This window comes from Ovis canadensis, chromosome 24 (assembly GCF_042477335.2).
Source record: "Ovis canadensis isolate MfBH-ARS-UI-01 breed Bighorn chromosome 24, ARS-UI_OviCan_v2, whole genome shotgun sequence".
Classification (NCBI taxonomy): Eukaryota; Metazoa; Chordata; class Mammalia; order Artiodactyla; family Bovidae; genus Ovis; species Ovis canadensis.
This window is the reverse complement of record NC_091268.1, coordinates 51,231,851-51,243,188: the sequence shown is the minus strand read 5'-3', so window position 1 is coordinate 51,243,188 and position 11,338 is coordinate 51,231,851. Positions and strand designations below refer to the sequence as shown.

The following is an 11,338-nucleotide window of genomic DNA, read 5'->3' as shown; positions in this document are numbered from 1 at the left end:
TAGTTTTCTAGGCATTTATTCCTAACTGAACCTCTGATATATAAATGTCTCCTCATTATATTCAAACATATGGAGTAGACTGTCATAGAAGTAAAGGTATATTGCTGTGCCTGTCAGGTGAAAGCAAATTATGAAGTCTTCTGTCAGTGTCATGTTCTTAAAGAAATCCCTCCTGGAACCTTCTGACCTCTCTACTCTGGGCTGGCTGCCATCTAAGCCTGTAACTCAGCTGTCATCATTTAAGCAACACAGGGAGTCCCTGGTGTCAGATATCCTTGCTCATGGATCTCAAGTCTTCCTCTTTCTTGCCTTATCCCTTCGCTTTAGGTAGTACAGACCTGCAACAGAACACGTGGATACATATGGCCAACTATATTGCGCCATTTTATATAAGGAACTTGAGCATCATTGATTTTTAGTAGGAAGGGTTCTGGAATGAATCCCCTGCAGACACTGAGGGACAGCTGTACCCTCTGCCAGGAGCTTCAGGCAAAGAATGCTTGAAAAATGTTCAAGACTGTGTAACAGGGACTGCTACTTATTCCACACACCTGTCTTCTGGTTTTCCATAGTAAGAAAGTGTTCAGCTGGGCACAAGATCATCCAAAATCAAGTCTTTATTTCTACATTTTCCAGGTGAACAAATTCTGATGATGCGATGTAAGCAAAAGTGTTACTTGGCAGCTTCTGAGAAATTCCTAAAGATGTAGCTGCCAAGTGCCCTTTGCTCCTTCTTCATCATCCCTTCCCCCATCTGTCAGGTGGCTGGGACTCAGATGCTACCATCCTGAACCATGAGGATGAAGCCCACATCTGGCCATGGCAGAGCGAGGACTGGAATGAACCTGAGATGCTGAGCGTTTCGTGGAACAGAGCCACTCGAGTGACCTGGATTTTTATGTGAGAGAGAAAATTGTAACTACTGTTTTGGGTTTCTGTCACTTGCATCTGAACCTGGAATTAATGAATATGCCTTTATTCTAGAGTAATTCATAATTGCAGGTTAGCTGTGTATGGAATTGCAGGTTGGAAATTATATTCCAGCAGAATTTTTAATGCTTTTCTCCTTCACCTTCTAGCTTCCAGAGTTGTTATTATAAATTCTAATTTGGACCATTTGCTTGCATCCTTAGAAATATATATGTACTAAATACATATGTTTAATCTCCAGTATTTTAAATTTTACAAGGATGTGCCTTGGTGAGGTTCTTGGTTTTTCTCAATTGTGTTGGGATACTTGATAGGCCCTTTATATCTAGAAATTCATGCCCTTCTATTCCGGGAAATTTCTTAAAATTTTTCAGTTATACTTTCCCTCATTTTTTTAATTCTCATATTTTTTCACATTTTTAATTTCTATTATCTCTTTCTTGTTCTCTGACTATACTTTTTTTAAAAGGCACCTTATTTTTGCTTGATCAGGGTAGTACCTTCTCAAGGAATATTAATTATGGTGGGTTTTTTGGTAAAATTTTCTTCTCTCTACATTGTATCAGTTTCTTTCAAGTTGCTTGTTTCTGTTTTTGGTTTGGTTTTTCCATCGTCGGATTTTGGTTTTGTATCTATGCCTTTCCTATAAAGATCCCCCTGGGAAACACTGGTAGTCCCTAGCAGGATGACTGGCAGCCCTGTGAGACTGGGCGGAGCTTTATGCCGGTAAGGGTCACTGTAGGGTGATCAAGCAGAGCCATTTCCGTGGAGGAACTCCAAAGTCATTGTCTTTAAGTCAGTTCTCTGGGGCTAGTCATATTTCAGAAAACACTTCTAAGGTATTAGAAGGCTAGGTGTGGGGGGAGGTTTGGTGTCTCAACATCTTACACCAGCTTCTTTGTTGCTGTTGCACATTCACTAAGCCCTGCCTGCATCTTTTCGACCTCATGGACTGCAGCATGCCAGGCTCCCCTGTCCTTCACTCTCTCCTAGAGTTTGCTCAAATTCATCTCACTTTCTTTAAATCCCTGTATTTTCAATAAGGTACCCTTATCCTCAACTAGGCTTGTATCCCATAGTCCAGAGAACTTCTGTTTTACGTTTTCTAAGAATAAACCTCCAATGTCCTTTCCAAGTGGAGAAGGGGCAGTCATCCACCTGTGGGCCCTAAATAGGAATTTAGGGAATTTAGAGAATTTAGATCAAATAGCTTTTTAAAAAATTGAGGTGAGAGACTTCCCTGGTGGTCCAGTGGCTAAGACTCTCTGCTCCCAATACAGGGGGCCTGGGTTCAATCCCTGGTCAGGGAACTAGATTCCCACATGCCACAACTGAGACCTGGCATTATAAAATTAATTAAATAAATAAAATCAAGGTGATATTCAAATAACATATAACTAGCCATGAAATTAAAAGACGCTTACTCCTTGGAAGAAAAGTTATGACCAACCTAGATAGTATATTCAAAAGCAGAGACATTACTTTGCCGACTAAGGTCCGTCTAGTCAAGGCTATGGTTTTTCCTGTGGTCATGTATGGATGTGAGAGTTGGACTGTGAAGAAAGCTGAGCACCGAAGAATTGATGCATTTGAACTGTGGTGTTGGAGAAGACTCTTGAGAGTCCCTTGGACTGCAAGGAGATCCAACCAGTCCATTCTGAAGATCAACCCTGGGATTTCTTTGGAAGGAATGATGCTAAAGCTGAAGCTCCAGTACTTTGGCCACCTGATGCGAAGAGTTGGACTCATCGGAAAAGACTCTGATGCTGGGAGGGATTGGGGGCAGGAGGAGAAGGGGACGAACCAGGATGAGATGGCTGGATGGCATCACTGACTCGATGGACGTGAGTCTGAGTGAACTCCGGGAGATGGTGATGGACAGGGAGGCCTGGCGTGCTGCGATTCATGGGGTCGCAAAGAGTCGGACACGACTGAGCGACTGAACTGAACTGAACTGAATCATTATAACGGAGAAGGCAATGGCAACCCACTCCAGTACTCTTGCCTGGAAAATCCCTTGGATGGAGGAGCCTGGTAGGCTGCAGTCCATGGGGTCACTGGAGTCACACACGACTGAGTGATTTCACTTTCACTTTTCATTTTCATGCATTGGAGAAGGAAATGGCAACCCACTCCAGTGTTCTTGCCTGGAGAATCCCAGGGACAGGGGAGCCTGGTGGGCTGCCGTCTCTGGGGTCGCACAGAGTCGGACTCGACTGAGGCGCCTTAGCAGCAGCAGCCATTAGAAAGCATGCAATTCAGGGGCATTTAGCACATTCACAGTGTCCATCTCGTTCTAAAGCATTTTCATTTCCCCTAAAGAAAGCCTCAGAGACAGTCACTCTTCAGTCCCCTCTCCCTCAAATCCAGGCAACTACCAACATACTTTCTGTCTCTATGGATTTATAAGGATTTATCTATTCTGATATATTTCATGTAAATGTAATCATACAACATGGACCTTTCTGTATCTGAATTCTTTTACTTCAGCATAATGTTGTTGAGATTCCTCTACGTTGTTGCAGCGTGTTTCAGCACTTCACTCCTTTTTATGGCTGAACAATATTCCACTGTGTGTATGTTCCACAATTCCTTTATTCACTCACCCCTGATGGGCATTTGGGTCGTTCCCACCTTTTGGCTACTGTGAACAGTGCTGCTATGAACATTTGTGTGAAAGTATTTGAGTGTGGACTTCCCTGGTAGCTCAGTGGTAAAGAACCCACCTGCCAATACAGGAGACACGGGTTTGATCCCTGGGTCGGGAAGATCCGCTGGAGAAGGAAATGGCAACCCGCTCCAGCATTTTTGCCTGGGAAATCCCATGGGCAGCAGAACTGAGAGATACAGTCCACGAGGGTGCAAAAGAGTCAGACATGATTTAGCAACTAAACAACAATAACAATTTGAGTACCTGTTTTCAATCATTTTAGGTATATACAGGCATACCTCATTTTACTGCACAGATACTACTTCTCTTTAGAAGCTGAAAGCTTGTGGTAACCCTGCATTGAGCAAGTCTGCCTGCACCATTTTTTTTTTCAACAGCATTTGCTCACTCCACATCTCCACGTCACAGCTTAGTAATTCTCAAAATATGTTAAGGTTTATTATTATTATATTTGTTATATTGATCTATGATCAGTGATCTTTGATGCTACTATTGTAATTGTTTTAGGGCACTACAAACTGCACTCACAGAAGACAACAAATTTAAGCAATAAATCTATGTGTTCTGACTTCTCCATCAACTGGCTACTCCCCCACCTTTCTTCCTCTTTTTGGGCCCCTCTATTCCCTAAAACAATACTGAAATTAGGCCAATTAATAACCCTACAATGGCCTCTCAGTGTTCAAGTGAAAGAAAGTCACACGTCTCTCACTTTAAATCAAAAGCTAAAAAAGATTAAGCTTAATGAGGAAGGCATGCTGAAAGCCAAGAGAGACTAAAAGCTAAGTCTCTTGCATCAAACAGCCAAGTTGTAAATGCAAAGGAAAAGTTCTTGAAGGAAATTAAAAGTGCTAGTTCAGTGAACACACAAATGATAAGAAAGCAAAACAACCTTATTTCTGATACGGAGAAAAATTTATGATCTGCATAGAAGGTCAAACCAGCCACAACATTCCTTTAACCCAGAGCTTAATTCAGGTGACCCCATGCACTGTAGCCCACCAGGCTCTTCTGTCCATGGAATTTTCCAGGCAAGAATAGTGGAGTGGTTGCCATTCCCTTCTGCAGGGGGCCTTCCTGACCCAGGGATCAAACCCAGGTCTCCCGGACTGGCAGGCAAATTCTTTACCATCTGAGACACCAGGGAAGCCCCAGAGCAAGACTCATTTCATTTCATTCAGTCGCTCAGTCGTGTCTGACTCTTTGCGACCCCATGAATCGCAGCACGCCAGGCCTCCCTGTCCATCACCAACTCTCGGAGTTCACTCAGACTCATGTCCATCGAGTCAGTGATGCCATCCAGCCATCTCATCCTCTGTCGTCCCCTTCTCCTCCTGCCCCCAATCCCTCCCAGCATCAGAGTCTTTTCCAATGAGTCAACTCTTTGTATGAGGTAGCCAAAGTACTGGAGCTTCAGCTTTAGCATCATTCCTTCCAAAGAAATCCCAGGGTTGATCTCCTTCAGAATGGACTGGCTGGATCTCCTTGCAGTCCAAGGGACTCTCAAGAGTCTTCTCCAACACCACAGTTCAAAAGCATTCTTCAGCGCTCAGCTTTCTTCACAGTCCAACTCTCACATCCATACATGACCACTGGAAAAACCATAGCTTTGACTAGACAAACCTTTGTTGGCAAAGTAATGTCTCTGCTTTTCAACATGCTATCTAGGTTGGCCATAACTTTTCTTCCAAGGAGTAAGTGTCTTTTAATTTCATGGCTGCAGTCACCATCTGCAGTGATTTTGGAGCCCAAAAAAATAAAGTCTGACACTGTTTCCAGCAAGACTCAATTCTCTTCAACTCTGTGAAGGCTGAGAGAGGTGAGGAAACTGCCAAAGAAAAATTTGAAGCTAGCAGAGTTTGGTTAACGAGGTTAATGTGCAAGGTGAAGCAGCAAGTGCTGATGTAGAAGCTGCAGCAAGTTATCCAGAAGATCTAGCTGAGATAATGAATGAGGATGGTTACACTAAATAGATTTTCAATGCAGAATAAACAACCTTCTATTGAAAGAAGTTGCCATCTAGGACTTTCTAGCTAGAGAGACGTCAGTGCCTGGCTTCAAAGTTTCAAAGGACAGGCTAACTCTCTTATCAGCGCCTAAAGCATCTGGAGACTTTAAGTTGAAGCCAGTGTTCATTTACCATTCCAAAAATCCTAGAGCCCGTAAGAATTAGACTAAATCTACTCTGCCTGTGCTCTATAAACAGAACCACAAAGGCTGCATGATAGCACATCTGTTTACAACATGGTTTACTGAATATTTAAGCCCACTGTTGAGAACTAGTGCTCAGGAAAAAAAAAAGACTGTTTTCAAAATATAAGAACTCTGATGGAGAAGGATAACAAGATTAATTTTTTCAGGGGCTGGGGGGGAACTTCCCTGGTGGTCCAGTAGTTAAGACTCCCCTTTCAATGCAGGGGGCATGGGTTGGATCCCTGGTTGGCGTATGGCCACATGACATAGGGTGTGGCTGAAAATAAATGAATAAATTAATTTTTTTAAAAAGGTTAATGTTTTCATGCCTGTCAACACAATATCCACTTTGCAGCAGATTAATCAAGGAACCATTTAGATTTTCAAGTCTTATTTTTTTCCCTTATTTATTTATTTTTTTTTAAATTTCACTGAAGCAGAGTCTGTTTACAATGTTGTGTTAGCTCCAGTGGACAGCACGGTGATTTATATAGATAGATATAGAACATATATGCACGAAGATTCTTTCTCGGACTCTTTTCCCTTGTGTGTGTGTGTGTGCGCTCAGTCATGTCCAGCTCTTTGCGGCCCCATGGACTGCAGCCCGCCAGGCTCCTCTGCCCATGGGATTTCCCCACGAAGAATACTGGAGTGGGTTGCCATTTCCTTCTCCAGGGGATCTCCCAAACCCAGGGATCAAATCTGAGTCTTTTGTATTGGCAGGTGGATTCTTTACCTCTGAGCCACCAGAGAGTCCCTATCTATTTTACATATAGTAATAAAATCTTATTATTTAAGAAATATGCTTTGTAAGGCTATAGCTGCCAGAGGTAGTGATTCCTCTGATGTATCTGGGCAGCCAATTGAAAACCCTCGGGAAATGCTCACCATTTTAGATGCCATGAAGAACATGATTCATTAGAAGAGGTCAAAATATCAACATTAAGAGGAGCCTGGGAGTAGTCGACCCCAACTCTCTTAGATGACTTTGAGGGGGTTCAAGACTTCAGCAGAGAAAGGCCTCCGCCCCCGGGGGCCAGGCTGCGGGGGGGAACCAGGCGTGCACTGGGCCTGGAGCGCCAGAGAGAAGAGGAGTCATGTCAGAAGAAAGAGTGAGCGAGTCACAGTTTCCCTTGAAGACAGCAGCGCTGAGAGTGTTTGATCTTCCTCTGTCTTGGTACTATTCTCTCTGCCAGGCCACACAGCCTGCAGGATTCTAGTTCCCTGACCAAGGATTGAGCCCAGGCCCTGACAGTGAAAGTGCTGAGTCCTAACTACTGGACTGCCAATAAATTCTCAATCCTTTTATTTTTAATACCTGCTTCCAATGCAGTTTGCACTCCATTGTAGTAAATAAGTAAAGGTTTCCCCGGTGGCTCAGAGGTAAAGCCTCTGCCTGTAGTGCAGGAGCTACGGGAGAGACAGGTTCAATCCCTGAGTCAGGAAGATTTCCCTGGAGAAGGGCATGGCAACCCACTCCAGTATTCTTGCCTTGAGAATCCCATGGGCAGAGGAGCCTGATGGGCTACAGTCCATGGGGTCGCAAAGAGTTGGACACGACTGAAGCAACTTAGCACGCACACGTAGTAAACAAAAAGATGCACATGGAATGCTCGCTTTGGCAGCACATATACTAAAATTGGGGCAATACAGAGAAGATTAGCTATGGCCCCTGCACAAGGATGAAACGCAAACTCGTGAAGTGTTCCATGTTTTTAGTCAGAAAGAAAAACACCAATATAGTATATTAACACATATATATGGAATTTAGAAAGATGGTAACAATGACCCTATATGCGAGACAGCAAAAGAGACACAGACGTAAAGAACAGTCTTTTGGACTCTGTGGGAGAAGGCAAGGGTGGGATGATTTGAAAGAACAGCACTGAAACATGTGTATTATCATATGTGAACCAGATCGCCAGTCCAGGTTTGATGCATGAGACAGGGTGCTCAGGGCTGGTGCACTGGGATGACCCTGAGGGATGGGATGGGGAGGGAGGTGGGAGAGGGGTTCAGGATGGGGAACACATGTACACCCATGGCTGATTCATGCCAATATATGGCAAAAACCACTACAATATTGTAAAGTAATTGGCTTCTGATTAAAATACATAAATTTTTTAAAAAGACTTCAGTGGAGGAAGCAACTGCAGATGTGGTGGAAACAGGAAGAAAACTAGAATTAGGAGTGGAGCCTGAAGATGATACAATTTTCATGGATGAGCAGAGAAAGTGGTTTCTTGAGATGGAAACTACTCCTCGTGCAGATACTTTGGAGATTGTTGAAATGACAACAAATGACTTAGAATATTACATAAACCCAACTGATAAAGCAGCGGCAGGGTGAGCAGATTGACTCCACTTTGGAAGAAATTCTCTAAGTAAAATGCTATTAGAGTTGCATGCTGTGGGGAAATCATGTGTAGAAGGAAGAGTCAATCAATGTGGCAAAATTCATCACTGTCTTGTTTTAAGAATTTGCAATAGCCACCCCAGTCTTCCGCAATCACCCTGATCAGTCAGCAGCCATCAACAATGAGGCAAGATCCTCCATCAGCAAAAAGGTTGTGACTCGCTGAGATAATGGTTAGCATTTTTAGCAGTGAAGTATTTTTAAAGTATATACATTGCTTTTTAGAAAGATGCTATTGCACACTAATAGACTACAGTACAGTGTAAACGTAACTTATATATGCGGCTCAGCTGGTAAAGAATCCGCCTGTAATGCGGGAGACCTGGGTTTGATCCCTGGGTTGGGAAGATGCCCTGGAGAAGGGAAAGGCTACCCACTCCAGTATTCTGGCCTGAGAAATCCATGGACTACAGTCCATGGGGTCGCAAAGAGTTGGACACGACTGAGCAACTTTCACTTTCACTTTTAACTTATATATGCACTGGGAAACCAAAAACTTCATCTGACTCACTTTACTGTAATATCCGCTTGGTTTTGGTGGTCCAAAACCAAACCCACAGTATCTGCGTGGTATGCCTGTACCTGTGAGTGAAACTGCTGGGTCATATGGTAATTCTATATTTACCTTTTTGGGGAACTGTCAAACTGTTTTCCACGGTGGCTGCTGCGTTTTACATACCCGTCAGCAATGTACTAAGGTTCCAAATTCTCCATATCCTCACTGGCATTTAGTTTTCCTTTTTTGGAAAAATTATAGCCATCCTAGTAGGTGCGAAGTGATTTTGATTTGCATTTCCTAATGGCTAAGGATACTCAGTGTCTTTTCATCTGTTTGTATATCTTCTTTGGAGAAATGTCTCACCAAGTCCTTTGCCCATCTTTTTAATGGCTGTTGCTGTTGTTCAGTCACTGAGTCCTGTCCAACCCTTTGTTACCCCATGGACCGCAGCACACCAGGCTTCCCTCTCCTTCACTATCTCCCAGAGGCTGTTCAAACTCATGTCCATTGAGTCAGTGATGCTATCTAGCCATCTCATCTTCTGCTGCCCTTTTTTCCTTTTGCCTTCAATCATTCCCAGTATCAGGGTCTTTTCCAATGAGTCGGCTCTTCACATCAGATGGTGAAAGTATTGGAGCTTCAGCTTCAGCATCGGTTCTTCCAATGAATATTCAGGGATGACTTCCTTTAGGATTGACTGGTTTGATCTCCTTGCAGTCCAAGGGACTCTCAAGAGTCTTCTCCACCACCACAATTCAAACATATCAGTTTTTTGGCACTTAGCCTTCTTTATGGTCCAACTCTCACATCTGTACATAACCACCAGAAAAACCATAGCTTTGATTATACGGACCTTTGTTGCAAAGTGATGTCTCTGCTTTTCAATATGCTGTCTAGGTTTGTCATAGCTTTCTTTCCAAGGAAATTTTAATTTCAGTTTCATGGCTGCAGCCACCGACTGCTGTAATTTTGCAGCCCAAGAAAATAAAATCTATTTGCCATGAAGTAATGGGACTGGATGCCATGATCTTCGTTTTTTGAATGTTGAGTTTTATGCCAGCTTTTTCACTCTCCTCTTTCACCTTTATCAAGAGGCTCTTTAGCTCCTCTTCACTTTCTGCCATTAGAGTGGTATCATCTGCATATCTGAAGTTGTTGATATTTCTCCCAGCAATCCTGATTCCAGCTTGTGATTCAATCAGCCAAGTATTTCACATGATGTGTTCTGCATATAAGTTAAATAAGTAAGGTGACAATATACAGCCTTGTCATACTCCTTTCCCAATTTTGAACCTGTGTTGTTCCACATCCAGTTCTGTTGCTTCCTGACCCACATAAAGGTTTTTCAGGAGACCAGTAAGGTGTCTGGTATTCCTATCTCTAAGAATTTTCCACAGTTTGTTGTGATCCACACAGTCAAAGACTTTAGCATAGTCAGTGAAGCTGATGTTTTTCTTGAATTCCCTTGCTTTCTCTATGATCCAGTGAATGTTGGCAATCTCTGGTTCCTCTGTCTTTTCTAAATCCAGCTTGTACATCTGAAAGTTCTCAGTTCATATACCGCTGAAGCCTAGATTGAAGGATTTTGAGCATTACCTTGCTAGTATGTGAAATGAGCACAATAGTATGGTAGTTTGAACATTCTTTGGCACTGCTCTTCTTTGGGATTGGAATGAAAACTGATATTTTCCAGTCCTGTGGCCACTGCTGAGTTTTCCAAATTTGCTGATATATTTGAGTGCAGCACTTTAACAGCATCATCTTTTAGGATTTGAAATAGCTCAGCTGAAATTTCATCACCTCCAGTAGCTGTGTTTACAGTGCATGCATGCGTGCTAAGTCACTTCAGTCGTGTCTGACTCTTTGTGACACTATGGACCTCTATCCTAGGGATTCTCCAGGCAAGAATACTGGAGTGGGTTGCTGTGCCCTCCTCCAGGGGATCTTCCCAACCTGAGGATTGAACCCAACCAGGATGTAAGCGTCTCTTACATCTCCTGCGTTAGTATGCAGATTCTTTACCACTAGTGCCACCCAGAGTAATGCTTCCTAATCCCCCTTGACTTCACACTCCAGGATATCTGGCTGTAGGTGAGGGACCACAACATGGTGGTTATCTGGGTCATCAAGATCTTTTTTGTATAGTTGTCCTGTGCATTCTTGCCACCTCTTCTTAATCTCTTCTGCTTCAGTTAGGTCCTTAGCATTTCTGTTCTTTAGCATTCTCATTCTTGCATGAAATGTTTCCTTAGTATCTCCAATTTTCTTCAAGAGATCTCTAATCTTTCCCATTGTATTGTTTTCCTTTATTTCTTTGCGTTGTTCACTTAAGAAGGCCTTCTTATGTCTCCTTGCTATCCTCTGGAACTCTGCATTCAGTTGGGTATATCCTTCCTTTTCTCCCTTGTTTTCCATTTCTCTTCTTTTCTCAGCTATTTTTAAAGCCTTCTCAGACAACCACTTTGTCTTCCTACATTTCTTTTTTTGGTGGGATGGTTTTAGTCACTGCCTCCTGTACAATGTTATGAACCTTTGTCAATAGTAAAGCACTGTGTCCACCAGATCTAATCCCGTGAATCGATTTATCACCTTCACTGTATAATCATAAGTAATTTGATTTAGGCCATAC

The 11,338-nt window shown here is 42.9% G+C and overlaps 1 non-coding gene across 1 annotated transcript; it reads left to right on the top strand.

Annotated features, from left to right (window-relative positions):
- The first annotated feature begins 7,403 nt into the window (after positions 1 to 7,403).
- On the top strand, positions 7,404 to 7,511 carry LOC138429809 (U6 spliceosomal RNA). Its single transcript, XR_011252899.1, has one exon. It is a non-coding gene; the product is annotated as a U6 spliceosomal RNA (small nuclear RNA).
- Positions 7,512 to 11,338: the final 3,827 nt, after the last annotated feature.